At 33.5% G+C, this 16206-nt stretch overlaps 1 long non-coding RNA gene across 1 annotated transcript in view; it reads left to right on the top strand.

Annotated features, from left to right (window-relative positions):
- The first annotated feature begins 620 nt into the window (after nt 1-620).
- LOC110036076 overlaps nt 621-16206 on the top strand; it is a 34687-nt gene continuing 19101 nt past the window's right edge. Inside the window, exons 1-2 of the long non-coding RNA XR_002295198.1 lie at nt 621-715; nt 10507-10554. This is a non-coding gene — a long non-coding RNA (uncharacterized LOC110036076). The remainder of the gene's footprint in view (nt 716-10506; nt 10555-16206) is intronic.

Raw genomic sequence — 16206 nt, 5'->3', positions numbered from 1 at the left:
CATCTTTTTATGGTTCTCACATGGTATTTATTATTTCTTTTTTTTCTTTGATTTAATGGTATTATTCCAGCTCTAGATCTTTGGACTTATGACTCGTCTCACAAAAATGAAATTTTAGATTACCCAATTTCATACCTTAGATAAAATTAAATGAAAGAATTAAAATACGAATTAGGGTGAACATAAAATGGATAGAAGTTTTGCAAAAGTTTTATGCAATATAGGTTTAAAACCTCGTGCAATACTTAAATTAGATGAATGTAGAACGAGTATTGATAAAACCAACCCCAAATAAATAAAATTTGAGAGGTATTCACTTTTCGATCCATTTAGTGCATGTTTTTTTTATTTTTTTTAGGGGTCTTAACATGCTTCTTCTCATGATATTCCATGTTGGATATGCCTGTCTTTGAGTTGGTTTATTTTATAAGTTTGTTTGGACACTTGCAAACATTTTAAGATGGTTGCAATGTTTTATGAGTTTTAACTGTTAATTCACCACCAGTTTCTTCTTCATATATTTTCAGATTCTCTTAATGATTTATGTACCTTTTAATGGATGTTTTAAAAGATTATTTGATTATTAAGAGACCTTTCTTTTAATTTTTTGTTTGAAGCGATCGTGCAAATAAATTCAAGTTTGGTGTAGTTCGGCAATTTGTTGGCCATGGCGTTGGACGTGTATTTCATGCAGAACCTGTTATTCTACATTTCAGTAAGTACTAGAGTTTATATTCTTAAAATGAAAATGCTTAGAATTTGTATGTTTTATTATTTTATACCGACCTGTAGAAGAGCACAAAGAGCCTCTACATGTTCCTGTTTAGTCAAATCCAATAGAATACTTGTCAGTTTTAAATCTATTTCCATTTTGTTGATGTTTCGGTTGTTTGGTGGTTTGCAGGACACCACCATGTACTGTCTTAAACTGTGCTTTGTGCCTTCTGATATCTTAGTCATACCCAATTTTCCATGAGTTTTTAATGCATTACAATTTTGTGCAGCTTTCAAGTTCACATATGATATTCATAAAATTCCACAGGCTTTGAAATTATTCACCCAAATCTTTTAATATAGATGAGTCGTTCTAGGTAATTTTTTTAGAAATTTAGATTAAATATCAAATAAAACATTACTCAAATATTTCACTCTCATGTTGCAGATGTTTCAGTCCCATGTTGCAACAACTTATATCTTGTTTGAGATTTTTCATAAACACGAGATTTTATGATTAATTACTTCTCTCACTTATGAGAGAACCTTTTTTTTTAGGCTAGTTATTAGATTTTAAATATTAGTTTTTGGATAGCAATGACTCGATTTAGGAAATAGGAAAATATGCTATCAATAATTTTAAGTAGATGGTGGAGAATGATGACGAATCTAATCAAAATATTCTTATTTCATCATCTCAGGTTATCTTAGATCTAGGTTTTCTTAGTAAGTGAAAATAGTCAAGCCAATTTAATTGAGGAATCATTATCAACAACCTTGAGTTGCATCATTCAAGAAAATCTTATAGAGTAATGGTAGATGATTGCCTCGGGAGAATTTTATGTCAATAGTGACTGTGGGATTTATGCATTATCGAGTGCGCCTTATGATTCACAACTTGAAGATTATGCTATTAGGGAACATGTGTGCTTTTATTGTAATCATATTACATTGGTGCATTTTGTGACAAATTTCTCGATTAAAATGCAATTATCATGTTATTATTAATAAGAAACTTTTAAAAATGAATACATTGACATATTCGATATCACAATGTTTTTTTGCAACCTTTGAGCAAATTTAAATTTGTCATCTTAATAAATTAGTGTGAATGATGTATGAAAAGTTGCTTCAAGTTTAAAATGATTGATTATTGGTTGAATATTTTTAGGTGATACTGGAGTCAAACCAAACCACGACTAAACGACACAATCTTTATTGCTGACTTTAAACAATTACAAGAAGATAATACAAGAAACAAAATAATAACGAAAACAAGTGCATAAATCAAGACTAAAAGAAATAACAAAAGGACAGGAACAGTCCTCTCTCATGGATCACAATAGCTTTGGGTGGAGGGTGGAACATCGGGAGGACGGACTGTCAGCTAGCTTCTTCGAGATGAGCGTAGGAAGACCAGCAGGGTTCGACGGTCAGTGTGAGGCGCTGGGAATGACCTGCGGGCCTTCTGGCAGAAACCCAGATGGTGGACATCCGACGGGAAGGTGGCTGGAGTGCTGCTAAACGACATCCGAGAAGTCTACGGCTTGCTGAAGGCTTGCGAAGCTCTAGCGGACTAGCAAGGCTTGCTGAAGGGGCCAATCGGGTAGCTATAAGATGCTTGCCGAGCGGGGTCGTGGAAGACAAAGGCATTGTCCAACGATCAGTCAGTGGCAGCGAAGGAGTGCGGGAGATGCTGAGTTAGTCAGAACCTCAGGCGAGTTACAACCAGAGTACCGCTCGCTATTAGATACAACCCTCGGAAGGGATACGCCATGAAGGCTCAACTGAAATCATTAAACAATGAAAATTGATTAGAACTAGGCAATCTGTATAAATAGGGCAAAACTAGCAGCTAGAAAAGGCCAGATCCATGTATAAAAGGGGGTCAAAATGGAAGGGATTGAACGAGTGCGTAAGAATAGGGAACAGGGGAGAAAGAAGAGAAGGAACGAATCGGACACGGGAGGAGGAGAGGCAGAACGTCCACCTTAAGTGGAATTGGACCAGTCCGTTCCAGCAGAAGGCTATACTAGCTTCCCGCCTCGCTCGGCCTGAAGGGCTATAAACAGTCCCGCATCACTAGGTTTTGTAATTTTTTTTATTTTTTTATTTTTTAATAGGGTAGTAGTGTCTGCATTTTATGGGGGACCATTTACTGGAGTTTTGAAATTTCTCAAATGTGATTTAATACGACATTAAGAAAATAATATATCATCCTAAGGGTTGAAAATAATATTGTATGTAATTGTTTTACTATTCTATGGAGCTGTAGACCAAAAAATTTTCCCCTAACTTATTTTAAATTATTTTAAATCAAGGGTTAGTATCCCTAGAGAGGCAAAACTCTCTGATTTAATTATATCTCAGGAAATGGTATTCTCTAAGAAAACTTTCAATTAAAAAAAATAGATATTCATTTTTACGGATTACGGTGGTAAATATCAAGATTGTTATTCAAAATTTGAAAAAGAAATGACTCAAACTAGAACTATTCTTGTTAGAGACCAATGTGCAAGGAGTAGGAAGCACCAGATATTGGAGATCCTTTGGTTACTCCAGTCTATTATATGGTTGGGCTTTATAATTTAGGAATTGAAATGATATTTTAGTTTGATACAATTTTTAGAATTTTATAACTTATATTCAACAAAATGGTCAGGCAATCAAAAAACTTATGAGAAGTTAGTCCTATGAAAAAGGCAGTTGGATCATCTTAAAATCTAATATAAGGTGAGTTCTACCAATAAGATAAATATTCAAACATAATTTAAAGAAATGGGACTTATGTACTTCACTCATATCGAGTTGTGAAATTCAACTCAACTCTTTTGGTCTTACAACCCACTTGAATATGTTTTAAAATTATGATGATAGTCATATGTACAGAAAATTTTTCATAAGGAGTCCGAACGTAAATTTGAGTGTGAATTCCAGTAATGTGCTGCCACGTGTGCTACATCGCGGTGTTTATTGGGGGTTGTTGAAGTGAAACAACAGAGGTTATTAGGGGTTTATTGTGGGGGTTAATACAGGAGGTTATTGAAGTGGAACAACGGAGGTTATTGTGGTGTTATTGCGGGGGTTATTGCAGAGAGTTTTGATAATAAAAGTGCGGAGATTATTGGGGGGTTATTTGGGTTATTGGGGGGTTATTGTAGGGGTTATTAGAGTAGAACCGCAAAGGTTATTGGAGGTTTATTGAGGAGTTATTGCGGCGTTATTGGAGTTAATACCTCAATAACCCCCCTATAACTTCCTAATAACCCTCCCAATAAAATCCGCAGTTCCACTTCAATAACCTCTGCGGTTTCACTCCAATAATCTCCGCATTTCCACTTTAATATTTTTTTAGGTGGGCTCGATATAACACATATGGCAGTATATTACTAGAGTCTGCACATAGAGCTACGTCCGACCTTCATATGGAAAATTTTCTCCATATGCACGTAAAGAGTGGTATGTTGTAATTTAGAAAGAGATGCATTTGAACTTATGGATTGATCATGAAAATTGAGCAGCCCGGGCAAATATATACACCTAACTAAAGCAATCACTTTATATTTTAAAACTTTGTATTTTTTGTTTGAATCTATATGATACGATCAACTAAGTCAATAGAAGAATGAGTGACTTGATCAATCGGATTTGATTGATCTAGAAAGACTAAGTTAATTCATTTTAAATGATTATTATAATTTTGACTTGCAGTGAAGGATGTGAGAGAGGTTATGCAGTCCTAATATGATGTATGTGTGGAAGATCGTAGGGATATATCATGAAAGACAAATTTAACCCCTTAAAGACTTACAACTCGCCTGAAAAATATTAAATTAATTCATTTTAAATAATCATTATTATTTTGATTGTGCAATGAATGTTGTGACAGAGGTTATGCAGTCCTTATACAATGCATGTGTGTAAGATCTCAAGGCTAAGTCATGAAAGACGTTTCACTCCTTAAGAACAGTGATCCTTACAGTTCTGATCTCCCTTACGTGCAACAGGTGAAAACTTTATGAGAAGGAATTAAAGCAATGTGATATATATGCATATGGTTTTTCAACTAGTTAATTTTTTATTTTTAATCGATTTTATTTATATTCTCTAGTATTTATATGCGTGCAAATGTGAATGTCTAAAGTGCGATTCATTTTTCTATTATGTTTAAGAGTTTTTATTCTTACACAAGTTGTGAGTTTGATTTTGAAAATCGATGTTTAACTTTCTAGGTTGGGTAGAAAATGTATTCCAAGAGCCAAATGAAATTATCTCGGTTAACCTAAGCTCACAATCATAGAAAAAACTTATGAAAAACATGCAATTTTCAGTGCGAACTTAAGTAAATAATTCACATACATGATATAAAATAAAGCCAGCAAAAAATATATAAATAAAGGCCAATATGGCTTGGTATTGCGGTATACCCCAAATGAAAAAGAAAAAGGGCAGTTGAGCCTCTGCCAATATACAACACAGAGCATTATTAGAACTACAATGACTGGCGAGTTTGTTGACCTCATTTTTTTGAGATCTTTCCTTCCTCTTCATAGAGCCTAAGAGCTAGTCATACGAAATTTCTATCAATTATCTTAGAGGACTTGTGCTGAGACCCACACAATTTAGAAACTCGAACCATCTCTTCACTCTTTTGCGAAGCCTCACAATGGTGGTCCCAAGCCATCCCCATTTGGTCGAGTGGTTATGATTTCGAGTTGTCACCACCTGGTTAAGTAGCAAAGATCGTGTACCATCACCACTGGGTTGAGTGGCTAGGGCCAATACGTTGGGGCCCGAGTAGAGTTCCTATAGGGTTTAAAATTCTTAGGACACCCATAATAACTTTAGTATATTCGCACACACAATCTTTATAGTTCGCGTCACTTACACCTGTAAAGATTTCACAATTAATCGAAACATAAGTCAATTTTTGAAATAACCTGATCGAATTTAACACATTTTTTATCTGATCGACGATAAGCTTGCACGGACGACCCAAATGACGAAACGGACTGCGCCGGCGCGTTTAGAACGTCAATTTTACTTAGAAAGGACATTCATATTACTATAATTTCGCATACGCGCAAATTAGTCACATATAAATCTCTCGTCATTGGTTCTTTATATGTGACGTTGTGTTTTGTCTTGTTTGTCTTTTTCCTACGATTTGTTTCAAGTCTCTGTGAGTCACTTTCAGTTTTCCTCAGGGCTTTCCATATGCTACTCCGTTATTTATTATATTATACATAAATACATGTTTGTCCTACTAGTTGAATTTCTTTACTGTATTGTTACATGCGACGCTGATCTCATTTACAGGTGCAACAATAACAAGAAACTCTGGTACCCAAAGTTTACAGTACATTTATAGCACTTTACTACATTTTCTTTATACTATTTTTTTTTACCGCACCTTATACTGTTTTCATTTACTGTACTTTCTTATAGCATAGTTAGTTTATGTATGCTTTTAATTAACTACAAAACCCCTTGAATATAGCCAGGTTTAAGAGGTATACGGTGGTAAGTCACCAAATAATAATATTGCATGCTCACATATAAGATATTAAACCTGAAACTATCACTGCATGGAGCATGAAGCAAATCTTCATGGGCAGCACGACCGTGATGTAGCAGACGAAAGATGACGACCTATAACAGTACAACAAGTCTACGACAACTAAACATTTTTTTTCTTAGTTTAAATAACACAACTCATAGGACTTCGAGGTAGTTTGCTTAGAGCAACATAAATTCTGATTTCATCTTTAGGCTTTTGCATAACTCTATTGTGCAATTATAAATCTTAACACTTATTTGGATTCCGAGGTTGTCGTACAACTCATAGGACATTGAGGTAGTTTGCTTAGAGCAACATAAATTCTGATTTTATCTTTAGGTTTTTGCATAACTCTATTGTGCAATTATAAATCTTAACACTTATTAGGATTCCGAGGTTGTCGTATGGTACGGTGTAAATCCTCCTATCTTTCTAGGCTATTTGCACGATCGGATATCATGCGAATGTAAGTCCTAAATTATAAAATAAATTGCAGGATTAAACATTGATTAATATCATTTCAATGACATAAACCCTCGAATTCGTGATATCCCCTACTTTTCATTCATTTAGTTTCCTTAAAATAATTGTTCCCATTTGAACCACTTGCATTTGAATTTCACGTGTCCAATCTTGGAAACCTAAACATTGAAATTGTGAAGGCAGAATCACTGATCTTAATCGAGAGTTTTCTTAGGTGACCCTAGTTATTTAAGATGTAATTAACTATAGGGGTTTGTCTCTATAGGGAACTTGGAACCCAGGTAAAATAAACCCTATCTAATCCTTATATTATGTAGGGGAACTTGTCGGTCATACATAAAAGGTCTCGCAGACCAAGCATATGTCACGAAATTCTTTAGTTTGGGTGGTTAAGCCTACTACAAGTGGTATGTTATCCTTCAAGATAGTGTATTACATGTGGTATCGCGCTCATCCGTCCAAACTATCAAATATGTGAGACATGTTTGGTCTCATTTATTTTAAAATCAACTATTTTTTTAAAATCAAAATTATATTTATGTTTATATATACTTATATTCAAATTCAAATCCATTTTTCGAAACTCCCGGCCGACAGGGTTCTTTTTTCTATTCCAACTTGTTCTTCTATCATCGTAGTTTTTCAGGTTCTCCAGGCTTTATTTGATATCACTGTCAGCTCATTGTTACTCATTCAATACCGACGGGCCCTAGTCTAATTCTATAAAAAACATTTAAAAAAATAAATATAATAAAACCTTATATGATAGATTTTAGCACAATAATATAGGCAAAGCAGACAACATATCTCATATAAAATAAATCATATGGACTTAGAGCTTTCAGGTCACAAATATCGTCCTAGTATCGAGTCTACGCATAAAGCAATCGACCTAGGTGTTTGTCTGTGCGTTGGAGAGGGGGGAATGACCACGTACAGGGGTTTTGAAATTACTCACTTGTAATTGAATATAGCATCAAAGAATAGTATATCGCCTCGAGAGACGAAAATACTTCCCTATGATGGATCTAACCCCGAAGTGATTGTTTCATTATTCTGTGGGGCTGCAAGAATGAGTTTTTCCCCTCCCTTAAAAGGACATGATCTATTTTAATTATGGGGTTTCGTATCTCTAAAGAGTTAAGCCTCTTTAGTTAATTACGTCATTGGGAAGAAGAACACTTGATTAAATCAGTGACTATTTATTTTTGCGGAATACAATGATAGATATCAAGACTGCTATGTGAAATTTCAAGTGAAATAACTCAAAGTTAGAACATTTATTATCAGAAGCCAACAAAGGAAAAGTAGGGAGCATTGGATATTGTGAGACCCAGTGATTACTCAAGTCTACCCTATAATTGGGCTTTCTAATTTTGAAAATAAAATGATGATTATTATATGAGTTGACTAAATTTTAGAAAGTTTGGACTTGTGTTCGACGAGACGAGCCATCAAATAGCTTAGGAAAAGTTAGTTCCATGGCAAGACCTACAAAACTACCTCAGAACCAATGCTAAGGTGAGAATTCAGCAAAATTTTCTTATAATTGAAAAATTCTCCCATGAATTGGTTTTGTAGGAATCTAAGTTCGATTAAATAATTCAAAATTGTTGGTAACAATCAGGAGAAGTACTTCTCCTTATCCCCTCTCGGGCGTTTAAGAAAGTTCGGCAATCAAACATATTTAGTTTTCTAAATCAAATGCTTAGCCTAGTTGTTTGCATTAATCTCAAAGCAATATTTTTATTCTCCTGAGTTGATGTGTTTATCCTAATTTTTCCACCAAGAATTCTTTTGAAACTCAAATATCATAATGAATTTTAACTTCTCAGCTAACTAGGCTAAATGTAAATTAAGACTTGAAGGTTAAAACATCACTTTATAAAAAGTGCAAAAAATTCACACAAGAAAATGCAACTTTCAAATCCTACAATCCTACGTTACTAAATCAATGAAGAAAAACATTTCTACTCCCTAATCATACTTGGAAGCAATATCTTAAACATTTCATTGGTAGAAAATATCAAAAGCAAGAGTTTGAAAGTATAGAATCTGTTGGAATTCACCAAGAAGAATGCAAACTTGCTGTTTTCCTTCTTCAAATGATATATTGAGTTTACAAGCACAATTACACGCTCAAAAAGCCTTGCAATAACTCCGAACTATCGAATCTGTAAGGAGGCTTCCATACTATCGAATCTTCAAGGGAACTTGCCCCAACTTTACAAAACTTCTACGCACTCATTTCCTTTTCCAAATAGCCTGTACGTGTGATCCTCCATTGGCTTTATACTTGCTGTGTGATGTTGTTTTGGCTCGAAACAAAATCACCATTATTCTTGCATACTTGAATGAACTTCTCTGCAGTGTATTGTCCATAGTTTTGCACTATAGAGAAGTTGCAACTATTGTATAGTGCTTTTCTATTTCCTGAAAATTATAGTTTTGATGTGCCTGATTTTTGTAGTAAATCAGTTAAAATGAATTCTTGGTTGCATGGTTATTTCAATTGAAATTCAAAGACAAGATAAATCATAATACTCAAAATTGTATGTTTTAAAAGTCAAATCTTTTTTTTTTTTTTGAACTTTTTGCCTGTTGGGGGCCCTAAATGAATACATTGTTTTTAAATACATTGTTATTAAAAAAATGTTTTACGAAAAGTAGAATCTGTTTTCACATTGAATTCTATTTTTACAATCTCTAGAAATGATTTTAAATTGTTTTAAATTCTGTAAAGAACACTATTAGCTTGACTTTTGGAGCTATTTTTATACCTAAAGTAATAGAAACTTTGAATCCGTCACACCAAAGTTCTCCGAAAAAAGTCTATACAAAGAACTCGAATCAATAGAGTGAGGTTCTAAGCCTTGGTTAGGTCTTGTCAAAATCATCAATCTAACAATAAAGCATTTCTCATTTAGTACCATATTTTCATTTAAATTTTAAATTGCCCCTGACTATTCTTGTTTGATTAATTTATTCTCAAAATATCACATTTCTCTAACTTAAATATCACATTTCTTCCGTTTATCCCTTAGTTTTACAAAATTTATCCAAAATGATCCTTATCATATAGAGATTGTGATACAAAATTAATACTATTTTAACATAATATTAAATCGATTTCAATTAAGTCCCTTAAGTGTCATTTTCGATCAATTTTCCATATTCGAGGAAAAAAACTGACAACATACAAATAATCAGGGGACTATTTTGAAATTATACTCTCATAGTTTGGAATGTCAGATTCACTGGTAACTCTGTGGCGCTGTCTCTAGGGTTTTTTCCCAATTACACTATTTGTAGTAAGTTAATGTTATCATTGTAGCTAATCAGAGAGAGTGCCTGGAAGTTGATCAAACGTGGGTTAATTTTTGAAATGCATTGACTTTGTTTTCGTAGAAATGGCTACAGGTGGATCTACCATTTAGGAGCAAGAGACGGTTAATGCTAATGTAATTTGAAGCTGGCCCTTTTTCCAAATGAATTGCTCTTTTATTATGTATCGCTTTCAAGGAACTAAATTTTTTTCCTATTATTGCACCGTTGCTTTTGTTACTAGGTGATAAGCTTGTTCTGTTTATATTTCTAATGGAAAAATTTTGGTTTTGGAATCTAATAACTTTGTCAATGATTATGTTCTAATTTTGATGGTTATATCAATAGTATTTTTTTTCGGTAAAATAGTACATCTAAATAAATAAAAGAGAGTTTTTAGGTTGTATTTTCATGCTAATTTGTAGGAAACAATGAGCGCGGGCGCATGGTATCTGGCCAAACTTTCACAATTGGTAATATTTTAATTGCTCTTTTATTTTTTATATTGTTGCCCTTTTATGCTCTCTTTTCATGGAGTGCTTAGATTCGCATGCTGGGATTTTATCTTACAAGATTGTTTCATTGTTGAGTTTTCCATAGTTCATGACAAACTATTTTGACAGGGCAGCGATGCAATTACTTTTCAAGGATTTATAAATCATGAGTCAAATATTTGGACCATTTTGTTTTCTTCTTGTTTTCTTTATATTCTATCAAATTATTGTAATTGAATGTCAAAGACTTTTAAAACATAAATGCCAATGTTCATGGAGCTATTACTTCTGTTTTTCCTTTTTTTTTTTGTTTGCTTTTCTTTTTTTCCTTTAGAAAACAATGCAAGTGTTGAATGGTAAATAGTTGTTGTCTGAATTTGGGTGCTTCTGATTGTAATGACTAAAAAAGAATTGATCAATCTGTGGGTGTAGATTTTTGAAGCACACGTGAAACATATGTGAAACGTGGACCCAAAATAGATTATCATAGAAATAGTGTTATACTTTAGTCAACATTCGGCTCTATTACTAAAGATGCAATGAATATATCCTTTTTTAGTCCAGGATCATTGACTTTATTCAACATTCGGCTCTATTACTAAATGCTGCCAACCACGATCAGCCTTCCGCTCTAGGTTGATCAATTTTAGTCATTACAATCACAAGCACCCAAATGATCACCTTATTGACCCTATGATAATTCCAACCACCATATGGTCAACTTGACAATCATGGTCAATCTTTTGGTCAACAAATCAACATTGGGTCACCTTGATCAATCCCATGACCAAATTAAGTCAAAAAGTCAATTTCATAAATTTAACATAATTGATTTATTAATTGATTTATTAATTGATTTATTAATTAATTAATTAAATTATCAAAAATGTCTCATGAAGGTCCTTAGCCCAAAGAGAACTCATAGGAGTCTAGCCCATGCATGAAGGCCCAAGCCCAAAATGTTTCCTGTCACCCATGACCCATGGGTCATCCAAGATTCGGACCCAATAAAAGACATTAAATGAATGGATTTAATGAGGTCACATCACCTAGCAATCATTTTTTACTTAAGGTCAAAAATAATCATGAAGGGGGGGAATTACATATCACCATGGTAAAAATCCACCTCATTCATTTTGAGAAGAGATAGGATGGATGTATTAAAGCTTTGTCAAGGTGTCATTCCACCTCACCTTCTTCCAATGAGAAGAAAGCTTTCCTCTAAACCCTCCCCTTCTCCATACTTGAGATTAACTTGACCTAATAATGAAAAAAGGGGAAAAGATAAAGCTCAACAGGAATGTCATAACTCTGTGTCAGGAAGGTCTTATATTCAATAGCAAAGAGAGAGTGATGTCATATTCCATTGAAGGCGGCCTTTCACCACTTCTCAAAGATGTCAAATGTCGGTTTTGGAAGAGGAATGCTATGCGAGATATCCTCTTCAAAAGAAAAGCTGTAGGAATGTCATAACTTTGTGTCAGGAAAGTTTTATATCCAATAGCAAAGGGAGAGTAGATACCATATTCCATTGAAGGAAACCTTATACCAACTCTCAAGGTTGTCAAATGTCGGTTTTGGAAGAGGAATGCTATGCGAATTATATTTTTTCCCAAAAAAAAGCTATAAGAATGTCATAACTCCGTATCAAGAAAGTCTTATATCCAATAGCAAAGAGAATGGATATCATATTCCATTGAAGAATGCCTTATACCACTTCTCAAAGATTGTCAAATGTCTGTTTTGGAAGAGTAATGCTATGCACTTATATTTTTTCCAAAGAAAAGCTATAGGAATGTCATAACTCCGTGCCAGGAAGGTCTTATATCCAATAGCAAAGAAAGAGTGGATAGCATATTTCATTGAAGGAGGCCTTATATAGGGTTTAGAGCAAAGCTTTCTTCTCATTGGAAAGAAGGTGAGGTGGAGTGACACCTTGGCAAAGCTTTAATCCAGTCATTCTATCTCTTCTCGAAATGAATGAGATGGATTTTTACCATGGTGACATGAAATTCCCCCCTTCATGATTATTTTTGACCTTAAATAAAAAATGATGACTAGGTGATGTAGCCTCATTAAATCCATTCATTTAATGTCTTTTATTGCGTCCATAGGTCATGGGTGAAAGGAAACCTTTTGGGCTTGGATCTTCATGCATGGGCTAGGCTTACATGAATCTCTTTGGGCTAAGGCACTTCATGAGGCATTTTTGTTGATTTAATTAATTCATTAATTAATCAATTAATTAACCAATTAATTAGGTTAAATTTATGAAGTTGACTTTTTGACCCAATTTGGTCATGAGATTGGTCAAAGTTACCCAATGTTGATTTGTTGATCAAAAGGTTGACCATGATGGTCAAGTTGACCATCTGGTGATGTCTTGACCATATAGTGATTGGAATTATTACAGGGTCAATAAAGTGATCATTTGGGTATTAGGGTTCACCAAATGGTCAAAGTGGTGACCATTTTGGTCTAAAATTGACTATTTTGACCAAACTTTGACCAATTGGGTATATGATTGACCAAATGGTTCACTTTGACCAATATGATATTAGGGTTGACCAAATGACCCATTTTGACCAACTTGATGTCAGTGTTGACTCAATGGTTCAGTTTGATCAATTTAGTGTCAAGGTTGACCAAATGATCTAATTTGACCAATTTGGTGTTATGGTTACCGAATGGTTCATTTTGACTAATTTGGTATCAAGGCTGACCAAATAGTCTAGTTTGACCAATTTGGTGTTAGAGTTGACCAAATGATCCATTTTGACCAATTTGGTGTCAATGTTGACCAAATAGTCTAATTTGACCAATTTGGTGTCAGAGTTGATCAAATGATTCATTTTGACCGATTTGATGTCAGGGTTGAGCAAATGGTCCATGGGGTGTTGATTGAGTCCGAGGTTGACCAAAATGATCAATGTGATGACCACTAGGTCTACAATTGATCAAATGACCAATGTGGTGACCATTAGGTCCAAGATTGACCAAATGGTCAATGTGGTGGCCATTGGGTGAAGGTTTGATCAAAATGAGCGTTTGTCATTACTTATCTGATCATTTTGTAATGTCATCATGGTTTGACCCCAAAGAAGATGTTTTGAGGGTCAATCCAATTTTTAGGGTTTTAAGGACCCTAGATGGATTCAAAGGAGTCAATCCCATTTTTAGGGCTTTGGGAGACCCTAGATGGGTTCAAATTTCAATATTGGTAAACCTTCTACCAAGATTAATGATCACTAATGATCATGGTGATCATTAAGTTCTTAAAAAGGTGTCTGGGAATCTTAAGCCAGCATTGTTGGCTTAAGACATGTCTTGGTTGTGAGTTTCAATTTGGGGTTTTCATAAAATTGAGGTCAACAAATGGGCCCCTAATATGTGTGGAATACTGATTAAGTATACTGTACATATTGGCGTTGACCGAAGTGGCTAATATAAACTGAGACAATTTATAGTTGGCTTTAAAGAAGAATGTTATTTCATGTGAGAAAACTTAACATTCAGCCTTTAAAGTTTGCTAGGGGAAAAGTATCATAACTTGTAAATAAGTCATGAGAAAAGACAAATTATAGGAAAGCCATGATTCTTTGTTAGAAAGGCGGAAAGCCATGATTCCTTGTCAGAAAGGTTTTATATCCCATAATAAGAATGAGAATGACTATTATACTCCATTGAAGGAGATTTCATATCAGCTTTCAAAAGTGTTTAGTGTCGGTTTTTGGAAAAGAAAACTTGGAGACTTGTATCTTTTCCCAAAAAGAAACTAAAGGAATGTTATAATCTTCGTGTCAGGAGGTCTTATATCTAATAGTGGAGATAGTGGATGTCATATTTCATTGAAGGAGGTTTTATACGACTTCTCAAAGATGTCAAATGTTGATTTTGGGAGAGGAATGCTATGCGACATATATCCTTTTCCAAAGAAAAGCTATAGGAATACCATAACTCCGTGTTAAAAAAAATCTGATATCTAATAGCAAAGAGAGAGTGGATATCATATTCCTTTGAAGGTCTTATAACATTTCTCAAAGATGTCAAATGTCGGTTTTAGAAGAAGAATGTTATGCAACTAATATCTTTTTCCAAGGAAAAGCTATAAGAATGTCATAAATCCGTGTCAGGAAGGTCTTATATCGAATAGCAAAGAGAGAGTGGATATCACATTCCATTGAAGGAGGCCTTACACAACTTATCAAAGATGTCAAATGTCGGTTTTGGGAGAGGAATGCTATGTGACTTATATCCTTTTCCAAATAAAAGCTATAGAAATGCAATAACTCAATATCAGGAAGGTCTTATATACAATCGCAAAGAGAGGGATTCCATATTCATTGAAGGATGCCTTATACCACTTCTCAAGGATGTCAAATATCAGTTTTGGAAGAGGAATGTTGTGCGACTTATATCCTTTTCCAAAGAAGAGCTATAGGAATGACATTACGCCGTGTCAGGAATGTCTGGCATCCAATAGTAAAGCGAGTGGATACCATATTCCATTGGACGAGACCTTATACCACTTCTCAAGGATGTCAAATGTCGTTTTTGGAAGAGAAATGATATGCGACTTATATTCTTTTCCAAAGAAAAGTTTTAGGAATGCCAGGAAGGTCTTATATCCAATAGCGAAGAGAAAGTGCAAAATTCACAGATAAAATTAAATTATTGATTTATTGGTCGGAAATTAATTCTTTGTCATTTCAAAACTTTGTTTGTTCTTGATTCATGTCATTTCATTTTATTTTTCATTTCTTTTCTTTTTCTTTTCTCTTCTTTTAATTGTGGGTGTTTATCTTGGCATTTCTGGACCTGCACAAGCATTATCAACAGCTAGGGATTTTCTTTTATAGCAAAACTAGAATTTCATTTTACTACAAAAGATAACATATAGTGATACAAAAGATGTCGTCAGTACATCATATATCACAAGCAAAATATCGTGACAAGACTGTCATCAAAATATAGCAAAAGTTATCAGATTCATCTTTTTGTCATATCAGTAACCTCGGATACTACCAGAAGCGACAAGAGAGTAACCTCGACGAAGTCTCCAATTATTATTTATTTTCTATCATTACTTATACATACATACATACCTACATATATATACATACCTACATATATATATATATATACCTACATATATATATATACCTACATATATATATATAGGTATGTATGTATGTATAAGTAATGATAGAAAATAAATAATAATAAGCTAATAATGTACATACACAAATGCATATACATAGAAAATAATAACATAAATACATATTAATATACAAACGTAAATAGTAAGTAAAACCTAACCATAATAATAATAATAATAAAATGATAAAATATACACGTAAATAATAAATAAAAATAATAATAATAACAATAGTATATACTCACATGTCATAATAATGACAATAAACATATATAATAATAAACTAACTGTAATACATATATATACATAAATAATATTAATAATAATAATAGTAACAGTAATAATAATAATAATAATAATAATAATAATAATAAATAAATAAATAAATAAAATAATAATAACACAATTAATAATAAATTTGATACTAACATATAGTAATATAAAAGTTGTGATAATATATATATATATATATT

This window comes from Phalaenopsis equestris, unplaced genomic scaffold, assembly GCF_001263595.1.
Source record: "Phalaenopsis equestris unplaced genomic scaffold, ASM126359v1 Scaffold202267, whole genome shotgun sequence".
NCBI lineage: Eukaryota > Viridiplantae > Streptophyta > Magnoliopsida > Asparagales > Orchidaceae > Phalaenopsis > Phalaenopsis equestris.
This window is presented reverse-complemented; position numbering and strand designations above follow the sequence as displayed.